Source organism: Pan troglodytes, chromosome 4 (assembly GCF_028858775.2).
Source record: "Pan troglodytes isolate AG18354 chromosome 4, NHGRI_mPanTro3-v2.0_pri, whole genome shotgun sequence".
Taxonomy (NCBI): Eukaryota; Metazoa; Chordata; class Mammalia; order Primates; family Hominidae; genus Pan; species Pan troglodytes.
Window position 1 is genome coordinate 142,245,701 of NC_072402.2, and position 13,896 is coordinate 142,259,596.

The window sequence follows — 13,896 nt, forward strand, 5'->3', positions numbered from 1 at the left end:
ACCATATTATCTCTACATTTCACACTGCTTGTTGAAAGCTAATATTACTCACTGTATTGTACAACTCTCTCATGTCTGCACATTACATTTTAAGAATCCCATAACAGATTTCTTCCCTCTACTCCAGAGCACTACCAATGCATCTCTGCAAGCTGGACTTCTCCTCTTGCCTGAAGTGACTTGGGGACTAAACAGTCTTTTCTCAAGTCTTTGCAATCGGCTTGTATTCTCCTTATAAACACTAGTTTCAGCTTTTATTTTTTGAGTTTTATAATACATTCTGATAAATGCTTTCCCCCTAAGGGCTTGTCAGGAGCAAGGGTGATTGATAAACTGTTTCAAAGGGAAGGGAAAAACGTTCTGTCTAATATCTGCCATTGTGGCAGATTACATAACTAATGTTCTAGAGCTAATCGGTACTAAATGGATTTTGTATTTTAAATGCTTGCTGCAGCCATCCAGGTATGAATTACATTTCTTTATCAAAATCCTTATGAGGACCCCTTGACTTGTAAAAATCTAGCACATAAATACAGGCCACTGAATGGTGCTAGTTGTGTGTACTTGCATTATTAGGGCATCGTTTATTTTGAAAGCTTATAAATCATCACTACATGTGAAAAGGCCTCCCACGAAAAATAAAAAGTTTGTCCTTGGTCATCAGCATGTCTACTTGGAGAGGTGCTGCTTTCTCGGTGTCAGATGGCTGGGGTTTCAGCTCTTCAGTCCTTGTTTGCCTAGAATTCTGGGGACAGGATTCTTTTCAGCAGACTTTTCTGATGTATGTCAACCAGAGTAATTTTAGGTGGTACATGAGTGAATATTTTGATTTTGGCAATTGCAACATTTGTCTATCTTTGCATTAAGCCTGCTGATGTATTTTACTTCCTACTTTGCCTGCCTCCGGGAGCTCAGAACCAGGAAAAACTAAAATAGAACAGAAGAGGGAGTGAAAAAGAAAGGAGCCAATGGAAGCGTAAAGAGGAGGAATCTCATGTTAAAAGAGAGGTATTGATAGGTGCAGAAAAGTGTGTGTGTGCATGTGTGTGTGTATGTGTGTATCTAGAAGCTTCTTCTGAACTTTCTTCAATGGGAAGGTCCATCTCGCCTGACCACAGGAATAGCAGCTAGAGAGCTCTTCTCCCGCTCCAGTGAGATGAGAATTTTACTCCTCTCTTAAGGGCTGAGTGAGATGGAATTTTAGAAAGCTCAGCGAAAAGAATGACAGGCAACAATAAAGAAAGGTTCAGAAATGGTAGTACAGGCAGTAATACTCGACTACAGGACTTTTAGAAAAATTAAAGGTCCAAAGCTATGCAGCTCTGCAGGTATGTACGCTAAAGCTTTATGATAGAACAGCCACAGATACATTGGAGAAAGCCCTGAATTACGAATTAATGACCACAGATACATTCCCCTGCTTTGTGCTTAAGTCACTATGACCGAGGAAAATCTCTTCTCTTCTGAGCCTCAATTTCCACTTCTGTAAAATGCAACAGTGAGATCTAAAAAATATGTTTCATTGTTATTTTGCAAAATAATAAATCCAGTATGATTGTTTGTTGTTATTATTGTATTTTTAAGTTGAATTTATGCTATGAACTTCTATTCATGGCAAATGAAATAATTAATTTTCCACTTGTAATCATGATACAACGTTTTGCTTTTAGGTAAGTTTATTTAAGTTAAAAAAATTTTACTTGAAGGAAATGTAAGGTTTTTTAAAATTATTATTATACTTTAAGTTTTAGGGTACATGTGCACATGTGCAGGTTAGTTACATATGAATACATGTGCCATGCTGGTGTGCTGCACCCATTAACTCCTCATGTAGCATTAGGTATATCTCCTAATGCTATCCCTCCCCCCTCCCCAGACCCCACGAGAGTCCCCAGAGTGTAATGTTCCCCTTCCTGTGTCCATGTGTTCTCATTGTTCAATTCCCACCTAGGAATGAGAACATGCGGTGTTTGGTTTTTTGTCCTTGCAATAGTTTACTGAGCATGATGATTTCCAATTTCATCCATGTCCCTACAAAGGACATGAACTCATCCTTTTTTATGGCTGCATAGTATTCCATGGTGTATATGTGCCACATTTTCTTAATCCAGTCTATCATTGTTGGACATTTGGATTGGTTCCCAGTCTTTGCTATTGTCAATAGTGCCACAATAAACATACGTGTGCATGTGTCTTTATAGCAGCATGATTTATAGTCCTTTGGGTATATACCCAGGAATGGGATGGCTGGGTCAAATGGTATTTCTAGTTCTAGATCCCTGAGGAATTGCCACACTGACTTCCACAATGATTGAACTAGTTTACAGTCCCACCAACAGTGTAAAAGTGTTCCTATTTCTCCACATCTTCTCCAGCACCTGTTGTTTCCTGACTTTTTAATGATTGCCATTCTAACTGGTGTGAGATGGTATCTTATTGTGGTTTTGATTTGCATTTCTCTGATGGCCAGGGATGATGAGCATTTTTTCATGTGTTTTTTGGCTGCATAAATGTCTTCTTTTGAGAAGTGTCTGTTCATGTCCTTTGCCCACTTTTTGATGGGGTTGTTTTTTTCTTGTAAATTTGTTTGAGTTCATTGTAGATTCTGTATATTAGCCCTTTGTCAGATGAGTAGGTTGTGAAAATTTTCTCCCATTTTGTAGGTTGCCTGTTCACTCTGATGGTAGTTTCTTTTGCTGTGCAGAAGCTCTTTAGTTTAATTAAATCCCATTCGTCAATTTTGGCTTTTGTTGCCATTGCTTTTGGTGTTTTAGACATGAAGTCCTTGCCCATGCCTATGTCCTGAATGGTAATGCCTAGGTTTTCTTCTAGGGTTTTTATGGTTTTAGGTCTAACGTTTAAGTCTTTAATCCATTTTGAATTAATTTTTGTATAAGATGTAAGGAAGGGATCCAGTTTCAGCTTTCTACATATGGCTAGCCAGTTTTCCCAGTGCCATTTATTAAATAGAGAGTCCTTTCCCCATTGCTTGTTTTTCTCAGGTTTGTCAAAGATCAGATAGTTGTAGATATGTGGTGTTATTTCTGAGGGCTCTGTTCTGTTCCATTGATCTATATCTCTGTTTAGGTACCAGTACCATGCTGTTTTGGTTACTGTAGCCTTGTAGTATAGTTTGAAGCCAGGTAGTGTGATGCCTCCAGCTTTGTTCTTTTGGCTTAGGATTGACTTGGCAATGCAGGCTCTTTTTTGGTTCCATATGAACTTTAAAGTAGTTTTTTCCAATTCTGTGAAGAAAGTCATTGGTAGCTTGATGGGGATAGCATTGAATCTGTAAATTACCTTGGGCAGTATGGCCATTTTCACAATATTGATTCTTCCTACCCATGAGCATGGAATGTTCTTCCATTTCTTTATATCTTCTTTTATTTCATTGAGCAGTGGTTTGTAGTTCTCCTTGAAGAGGTCCTTCACGTCCCTTGTAAGTTGGATTCCTAGGTATTTTATTCTCTTTGAAGCAATTGTGAATGGGAGTTCACTCATGATTTGGCTCTCTGTTTGTCTGTTGTTGGTGTATAGGAATGCTTGTGATTTTTGTACATTGATTTTGTATCCTGAGACTTTGCTGAAGTTGCTTATCAGCTTAAGGAGATTTTGGGCTGAGACAATGGGGTTTTCTAGATATACAATCATGTCTTCTGCAAACAGGGACAATTTGACTTCCTCTTTTCCTAATTGAATACCCTTTATTTCCTTCTCCTGCCTAATTGCCCTGGCCAGAACTTCCAACACTATGTTGAATAGGAGTGGTGAGAGAGGGCATCCCTGTCTTGTGCCCGTTTTCAAAGGGAATGCTTCCAGTTTTTGCCCATTCAGTATGATATTGGCTGTGGGTTTGTCATAGATAGCTCTTATTATTTTGAGATACGTCCCATCAATACCTAATTTATTGAGAGTTTTTAGCATGAAGGGTTGTTGAATTTTGTCAAAGGCCTTTTCTGCATCTTTTGAGATAATCATGTGGTTTTTGTCTTTGGTTCTGTTTATATGCTTGATTACATTTATTGATTTGTGTATATTGAAACAGCCTTGCATCCCAGGGATGAAGCCCACTTGATCATGGTGGATAAGCTTTTTGATGTGCTGTTGGATTTGGTTGGACAGTATTTTATTGAGGATTTTTGCATCAATGTTCATCAAGGATATTGGTCTAAAATTCTCTTTTTTGGTTGTATCTCTGCCTGGCTTTGGTATCAGGATGATGCTGGCCTCATAAAATGAGTTAGGGAGGATTCCCTCTTTTTCTATTGATTGGAATAGTTTCAGAAGGAATGGTACCATTTCCTCCTTGTACCTCTGGAAGAATTCCGCTGTGAATCCATCTGGTCCTGGACTCTCTGTGGTTGATAAGCTATTGATTATTGCCACAATTTCAGAGCCTGTTATTGGTCTATTCAGAGATTCAACTTCTTCCGTGTTTAGTCTTGGGAGGGTGTATGTGTCAAGGAATTTATCCATTTCTTCTAGATTTTCTAGTTTATTTGCGTAGAGGTGTTTGCAGTATTCTCTGATGGTAGTTTGTATTTCTGTGGGATCGGTGGTGATATCCCCTTTATCATTTTTTATTGCATCTATTTGACTCTTCTCTCTTTTCTTCTTTATTAGTCTTGCTAGCGATCTATCAATTTTGTTGATCCTTTAAAAAAACCAGCTCCTGGATTCATTAATTTTTTGAAGGGTTTTTTGTGTCTCTATTTCCTTCAGTTCTGCTCTGATTTTAGTTATTTCTTGCCTTTTGCTAGCTTTTGAATGTGTTTGCTCTTGCTTTTCTAGTTCTTTTAATTGCGATGTTAGAGTGTCAATTTTGGATCTTTCCTGCTTTGTCTTGTGGGCATTTAGTGGTATAAATTTCCCTCTACACACTGCTTTGAATGTGTCCCAGAGATTCTGGTATGTTTTGTCTTTGTTCTCGTTGGTTTCAAAGAACATCTTTATTTCTGCCTTCATTTTGTTATGTACCCAGTAGTCATTCAGGAGCAGGTTGTTCAGTTTCCATGTAGTTGAGCAGTTTTGAGTGAGTTTCTTAATCCTGAGTTCTAGTTTGATTGCACTGTGGTCTGATAGACAGTTTGTTATAATTTCTGTTCTTTTACATTTGCTGAGGAGAGCTTTACTTCCAACTATGTGGTCAGTTTTGGAATAGGTGTGGTGTGGTGTTGAAAAAAATGTATATTCTGTTGATTTGGGGTGGAGAGTTTTGTAAATGTCTATTATGTCCACTTGGTGCAGAGCTGAGTTCAATTCCTGGGTATCCTTTTTAAATTTCTGTCCCGTTGATCTGTCTAATGTTGACAGTGGGGTGTTAAAGTCTCTCATTATTATTGTGTGGTAGTCTAAGTCTCTTTGTAGGTCACTCGGAACTTGCTTTATGAATCTGGGTGCTCCTGTATTGGATGCATATATATTTAGGATAGTTAGCTCTTCTTGTTGAATTGATCCCTTTACCATTATGTAATGGCCTTCTTTGTCTCTTTTGATCTTTGTTGGTTTAAAGTCTGTTTTATCAGAGACTAGGATTGCAACCCCTGCCTTTTTTTGTTTTCCATTTGCTTGGTAGATCTTCCTCCATCCTTTTATTTTGAGCCTATATGTGTCTCTGCAAGTGAGATGGGTTTCCTGAATACAGCACATTGATGGGTCTTGACTCTTTATCCAATTTGCCAGTCAGTGCCTTTTAGTTGGAGCATTTAGTCCATTCACATTTAAAGTTAATATTGTTATGTGTGAATTTGATCCTGTCATTATGATGTTAGCTGGTGATTTTGCTCATTAGTTGATGCAGTTTCTTCCTAGCCTCAATGGTCTTTACAATTTGGCATGATTTTGCAGTGACTGGTACTGGTTGTTCCTTTCCATGTTTAGTGCTTCCTTCAGGGGCTCTTTTAGGGCAGGCCTGGTGGTGACAAAATATCTCAGCATTTGCTTTTCTGTGAAGTATTTTATTTCTCCTTCACTTATGAAGCTTAGTTTGGCTGGATATGAAATTCTGGGTTGAAAATTCTTTTCTTTAAGAATGTTGAATATTGGCCCCCACTCTCTTGTGGCTTGTAGAGTTTCTGCTGAGACATCAGCTGTTAGTCTGATGGGCTTCCCTTTGTGGGTAACCTGACCTTTCTCTCTGGCTGCCCTTAACATTTTTTCCTTCATTTCAACTTTGGTGAACCTGACAATTATGTGTCTTGGTGTTGCTCTTCTCGATGAGTATCTTTGTGGCATTCTCTGTATTTCCTGAATGTGAATGTTGGCCTGCCTTGCTAGATTGGAGAAGTTCTCCTGGATAATATCCTGCAGAGTGTTTTCCAACTTGATTCCATTCTCCCCGTCACTTTCAGGTACACCAATGAGACGTAGATTTGGTCTTTTCACATAGTCCCATATTTCTTGGAGGCTTTGTTTATTTCTTTTTATTCTTTTTTGTCTAAACTTCCCTTCTCGCTTCATTTCATTCATTTCATCTTCCATCACTGATCCCCTTTCTTCCAGTTGATCTCATTGGCTCCTGAGGCTTCTGCATTCTTCACGTAGTTCTCAAGCCTTGGCTTTCAGCTCCATCAGCTCCTTTAAGCACGTCTCTGTATTGGTTATTCTAGTTATACATTCATCTAAATTTTTTTCAAAGTTTTTAACTTCTTTGCCTTTGGTTTGAATTTCCTCCTGTAGCTTGGAGTAGTTAAGTGGTCAGGGAGTTCCCTTTCGTAGTCAAAGAAAGGGGTGATAGATGGCACCTGGAAAACAGGGTCACTCCCACCCTAATACTGTGCTTTTCTGACGGGCTTAGAAAACGGCGCACCAGGAGATAATATCCCGCACCTGGCTCAGAGGGTCCTATGCCCAGGGAGTCTCGCTGATTGCTAGCACAGCAGTCTGAGATCAAACTGCAAGGAGGCAGCGAGGCTGGGGGAGGGGCGCCCGCCATTGCCCAGGCTTGCTTAGGTAAACAAAGCAGCTGGGAAGCTCAAACTGGGTGGAGCCCACCACAGCTCAAGGAGGCCTGCCTGCCTCTGTAGGCTCCACCTCTGGGGGCAGGGCACAGACCAACAAAAAGACAGCAGTAAACTCTGCAGACTTAAATGTCCCTGTCTGACAGCTTTGAAGAGAGCATTGCTTCTCCCAGCACGCAGCTGGAGATCTGAGAACGGGCAGACTGCCTCCTCAAGTGGGTCCCTGACCCCTGACCCCTGAGCAACCTAACTGGGAGGCACCCCACAGTAGGGGCAGACTGACCCCTCACAGGCCGGGTACTCCTCTGAGACAAAACTTCCAGAGGAACAATCAGACAGCAGCATTCACGGTTCACGAAAATCCACTGTTCTGATGCCACCGCTGCTGATACCCAGGCAAACAGGGTCTGGAGTGGACCTCTAGCAAACTCCAGCAGACCTGCAGCTGAGGGTCCTGTCTGTCAGAAGGAAAACTAACAAACAGAAAGGGCATCCACAACAAAAACCTATCTGTACATCACCATCATCAAAGATCAAAAGTAGATAAAACCACAAAGATAGGGAAAAAACAGAACAGAAAAACTGGAAACTCTAAAAAGCAGAGCGCCTTTCCTCCTCCAAAGGAACGCAGTTCCTCACCAGCAATTGAACAAAGCTGGACGGAGAATGACTTTGACGAGTTGAGAGAAGAAAGCTTCAGAGGATCACAGAAAATGTAAGTTGATACTTAGAGTAAGAATGGATGCTTTCATAAAGTTTATTCTGTGTCAGACACTGTTCTAAGGGCTTCACATACATTAACTCATTTGATCCCTACAATTTGCAGAAAACATTATATTCTTTCTTGCCAGATAAAGAGACTGAGACATAAGAGGTTAAGTGTCTTGCACAATTCATGAGTAGAGGAAGTCAGAGACTGAATCCGGATTCTCTGGCTCCACAGTCAATGTGCTATACAGTCAACCAGTCTACATACTACAGCATAAGTATCAATACAGGAAGGGAACATATGGCAAAAATAGGAAGGATGGTACTCAAAAGACACTGCCCTAAGTTTTTTTTGGAATTACAGATTTGTGTCTTAGTTAAATCTTTGCCTGGAATAAAAGGTGCCTGCTCAAAAAATGATGTCATAGGTGAACAAATGAATGAATTTGTTTTCTATATCACAACCAGTGGTATCTCTCTAAAGCTCAAATTATATCATTTAACTCTTCTGCTTAAACTCCTTTAGTGGCTTCCTATGAAGGTTGTCAGATTAAGTAAATACAAACACAGAATACCCAGTTATTTGGATTTCAAATAAACAATGATTTTTTAATAGTATGTTTTTAATAATAATTAAGACATATTTATACCGAAAAAGTTATTTGTTGTTTATTTGAAATTCACATTTAGCTGGGCCTTCTACATTTTATCTGGCAACCTTGCCCTCAATTGCCCTCAGAATAATGTCCAAATTATTTAATTGCTTTGGAGTTTGTGATGTGCTTGTAGCTTATTTCTTCAACCTCTTGAGGTTTTTACACCATTCCCCACTTAGACTTTATGTTCTAGACATGCCTGAATATTTGCAGTTCCCTGAATGAATCTTTTTCTCTGAACTTCTGGTCTTTTCACAGGATATTCTCTTATTCTTGCCGTTCTTTACCTAACTTTTTTGTTAGATCAGATAAGAAGTCGCTCCTCCAAAATGTAGGTTAGGAGCAACCATGCCTTCCTCTTTTCCAAGCAGAGTTCCCATTACACTGTCTAGTAATAGTCAGATAAACAATTTTAATTGTTTGTCTCTCTCTAGACTTCAGGCTCTTTGAAGGTAGGGGGATATCCATCTTGCTCGATGTTGCATCCTTTTGTCTGCCTGGCACATAATAGAATCTGAAGCAATATTTGGTGAATAAAGTGATCTCAAAAGTGTAATTATGGAGAAAGTTAGAGTCTCCTTGCCCACTTTGGTTATTCAGAAAACAAGGAGCCAACAAAGTATTCGTAATAAAGTGACTATTGGTGCATATGTGTATTCTGCATGTTTTGCCCATGTCAGATCCATTTTTTACATGAATATATTTAACATTATTACAAAGTTTTAAAATTTTGTTTCTCAGGTAAGCTATACATGATTGGCTCCTTTCAGCAGCAGTGTCTGTGTGGTTAAAATCAATGGTATAAAAATTATGGCTTTAATCATTCTGATAAATCATTGTAACTTTAGAGCTTATTTATCAATTTCTACACAATTTAATATCAAGATGTAGTTTACCCAGCTGATTCTATGTTTGCTTATTGGCAACCTTTATATAGTCTGAATGTATAAGACGATGATGAACACCACATAAAATCCATACTGTATAGTACTAGTGCTGAGCAACTCAAGGCCTCTCAAGGATGTTCCTAGCAAATCTTATCCTAGAACTTAGACTGATCAGTAAGCAATCATTAATGTAGCCATTTTTCATGGAGGACTACTGTACAGTCATTTGCGATTGTGCTATGCTAATGTGGATCTGGCATCTTCATCATGCAGTTCACTGAATACGAACTTGCCAAATTGTTCTTTTCTATCAAGCTCAAGTTTCACCCAAATCAACACGAACTTTTTCCATGAATTTAGAAAATGGCAACTGGGCAGCCCATGCTACTTGACTCTGGAGGCGGGGCTCAGACACCAGGCCAAATAGAGAACGAGCTAAAACAGGTCCAGCGGGGGAAACAGCTTTCCATAAGAAAAACCCCACCAGTGGACCGCATTAGTTTGCCATTGCCATGGCAACATCTGGAAGTTGCTGCCTTGTTCTATGATAATGACCAAACAACTTGAAGTTGTCACTCTTTTCCTAGGAATTTCTGCATATAATTTAAAGTAGGTATAAATATGCATGCAGACATGCCTTTGAGCTGCCACTCTGGGCACACTGCCTATGGGGTAGTCCTACTCTGCAAGGAGCAGTACCTCTGCTGGCTGCTGTTCACTGCTGCTTCAATAAAAGTTGCTGTTTAACACCACCAGTTCACCCTTGAATTCTTCACTGGGCAAAGCCAAGAACCCCTGGGTAGAGCCAAAAACCCTCCCAGGCTAAGCCTCAATTTTGGGCCTTTCTTGTCCTGCATCACTACCGGTTCCTTTCTGGATAATAAAGCTGGCTTCAAATAGAGAGTATAGAATTTTGAGTCAAAGATCACTCTGAGGACTTTCTGCTTTTGTTAGTCTTTGAGCCTCCTCTACCTTCTTTGTAAAATGGAACTAATAATATGAATTTTTGAAAAAGTTGTTTTAGGTTTCTAACCTTTTAAAAATATTTTAAGCTCAGCCATTATCATCAGAAAATGTTGTTTGTCTGCCTGTGTTTTTTGTCTGCCTACTGCCTGCCCACTTCTCTGCCTCTCTTTTATGTGCTTGGAAGTACACACGCACACACACACACCCCTGGAAAATTTGAATGGAAACACCTCTGGTACCCATGGAACAAGTACTGGCTCAAACCATCCGTAGCTTAGCTGAATATTAGGGAAGCCAGCCTCCTCTGTACTGCTTTCACATTACTCCACTTTAGGATGTCTAAATATTAGCAAGTCTAGTGAGCAGATCACCTTATTTCTAATTGTTATTCCAAGTGATATCAAATGAACTTGATGAGGGTCTTGATAAACAGCTGATGGGAATGTAACCACTATCCTTCTACATCTTCATATGTCTCAACACTGAAGTTCTAATACTTAAAAAGTGTTATGCATGTCTATTTCTTGCAGCCTTAAAAAACCTGCTGAAAATACAATTGTCTAAAATTTTATTGCCAGAACCGACAACTGGGAAAAAATATATGATTAATAATATTTATAGTAATTTGTTTCTAATAATGAAAAATTTGAAATAACAGAAACATCAAAAACTGGTGGAAATTAGTGGCTATGCTTTACAAATTTTATCATTGAGCAGGGCCGTCAGAATCTTGCTCTAATAAAGCTATATGCTGGGAAGCCCCTGGCTTCACCTGGCTACACTGAGGACCAAGTGGATTAACAGCTTGAGATGTACCTGAAGTCCATTCATGGCATGCTGACTGGAAAGTTCTAAACTAAAGCATTTGCTTACAATGGGGTATTTTAATTGGCAAAAATGGTCATATAAATCTAAATGAAAAGATTTCTACAGCAGATTGCATAGGAAAAAAGGTTACAGTTAAGTATATATAGTTTACACAATTTATGCATATGTGCATGCCTGAGGAGCTGTTTGGAGTGAGTCAGCAATATCATATTATGAAGTGATAGGATTCTGGGTTCTAATTTAAATATATATATATTTGTTATATAAAAATTTTTACCAGTGTTTGCTGCATTTACTGTGAGAATGAAGACCATTCTCGGCAGACTGTTGATATTTCAGAAAATGTCAACACCACTCTGAAGGGATGCGTAGTTTTTGTGAAGGGCCCCAGAGGAAACCTGCAGAGAGACTTCAGTCACATCAATGTAGAACTTAGTCTCCTTGGAAAGGAAAAGAAGAGGCTCAAGGTTGACAAAAGGGGGGAAATAGAAAGTGGCTACGGTTTGTGCTATTCATAGCACAACATGATCATAGCACAACATACAGAACATGATCAAAGGTGTTACACTGGACTTCCATTACAATATGAGGTCTGTGTATGCTCACTTCCCCATCAATGTCATTATCCCTGAGAATAGGTCTCTTTTTGAAATCAGACATTTCTTGGATAAGGCCGGGTGAGGTGGCTCATGCCTGTAATCCCAGCACTTTGGGAGGCCGAGGCAGGAGGATCTCCTGAAGTCAGGAATTCGAGACCAGCCTGGCCAACATGGTGAAACCCCGTCTTTACTAAAACTACAAAAAAATTAGCCAGGCATGCTGACAGGCGTCTGTAATCCCAGCTACTCGAATGGCTGAGAATCACTTGAACCCAGGAGGCTGAGGTTGCAGTGAGCTGAGATCACGCCATTACACTCCAGCCTGGGCAACAACAGTAAAACTCCATCTCAAATATATATATATATATATTTCCACAGGGTTCAGATGAGGCCAGGTGTTGCTTGTTCAGTATATCTCAAGCCCAGAAAGATGACTTAATCCTGGAAGGAAATGACATTGAACTGGTTTCAAATTCAACTGCTTTGATTCAGCAAGCCACAACAGCTAAAAACAAGAGTATCAGAAAAATTTTGGATGGCATCTATGTCTCTGAAAAAGGGACAGTTCAGCAAGCTGAGTAAGATATAACAGTTGTCTGGTTACATAAACAAGATGCCAGATGATTCCAAAGAACTAACTGTGATATTTAAATGATGCAATAAAAGACCTGTTGATTTGGAAAATAATTACCATTATCAAGTATACTTTTCCCAAAATAATAATCCTATATAACAGGAGAAGGTTCTCACCTACTGTTGTGGTCTTGAGTCTATCCTCCTCCACCCTATTTATTTCCCATCAGGTGATAGACTTGCATTTTGAAAGATCAACTTCACTTTTCTGGGGATGTGTCATAATTAGTTCAAGTAAACTTTGTTAATTCCATTAATTTTATCAGTGATTGATACAAGCAACTCTGTCTAAGGTAATAAGAACATGTCAATTTTCAGTTCACAAGGACTGGCTCAAGTTTGAGGATCTGACTCAGTTTGAAACAGTGAGGTGGAATTAAAGTTTATTAATGGTTTCTGGAAAAGTTTCCTTGCTTTTAAAATAGAGACTCAAGGAATATATTATCTCTTTTTCTCTGGATTTTTTTTTTCAGTTGCCGATGTGCCGCTTTGCCTGAGCATTGGATCTAACTAAGAGAATTAAAAAGAAATAGAGTCAGAGTCCCAAATTAAGTACGCCAGTCTTATTTTACTGTTACCTGAACAAATACTTTTCCTTATAGCTTAATGCTGTTTGATTTCATTGCTGTTGAAAGCATTTTAATAGGTTCATCCACTTGATTGGTGGCAAGAATAGAGTTATCCCACCTCCAGGCATCATGTCAAAGATATCTTATAAGATATGGTGATGTATGTAATGTTTAACATATGTATGTTAAAGAAACAAAACAAAAATTTCACAAATTGTTCATCTCAGCATTGTGGAAATGTGCAAGCCATATCTATAATTTTAAAATTTCTAGTTGCCACATTTTAAAAAGTAAATATAAACAGGTAAAATTAAATTAAATAATATATTTTATTTAACCATCATAGATGAAAATCTTTTACACATTTAATCAATACAAAATATTAATGACATTGTATTTTGGGGAGCAGTAAGCATGTGATGTCTGTTGTATATTTTATACTTAGGGCACATCTCCATTTGGGTAGCTGCAGTTTGAGTGCTCAGAAGTCACACGTGGCTAGCATTATTAAATACCATAGGTCGATTTCCACGCTAGTATTTTCTACATGCCAGAAACATCAGCAAGATTGGGAGCCTGTTAGAAATACAATCTTAGTCCCCACCCCAGACTTAGTGAATCAGAATCTGCATTTTAACAAGATTATCAGGTGATTTATTTTTATATTAAAGTTTGAGTAATTATTATTATTATTGTTATTTCTGTTTTCACTATTATTTTGGTATTAGCAGAAATGAACCACTTGTAGCACATTTTATGACTGAGCTATGGCAAACTGGGAGTACAGTCAAGGTATGTTGCAGACAAATACCTGAATGCAGACCTGATCAGGGCTGGCATAAATTCTTCAGACTGCCTAGGCCTTATGCTAGCTCTGAAATGAGTGGTGTAAGCCTAATAGTAACAGAAAAGATTGGTTGTAAGCCCCAAGTGAATGGCACAGCTGTAATGTGTTGATGCATTCCTAATCAACAGATTTATTTATACAGCCTTATTTTGCATGAGAAATATCTGATATGGGATTGTTGGTAAAATATTTACAGTTCTTCAAGTTTTCTTTTGGAGAGATGGGCTTGAAATTGAATGGAACA

General features: G+C 38.8%; 1 pseudogene; it reads left to right on the forward strand.

Moving 5' to 3' along the window:
* Positions 1-665: 665 nt before the first annotated feature.
* Positions 666-12,423, forward strand: LOC100610382 (large ribosomal subunit protein uL6-like; annotated as a pseudogene).
* Positions 12,424-13,896: the final 1,473 nt, after the last annotated feature.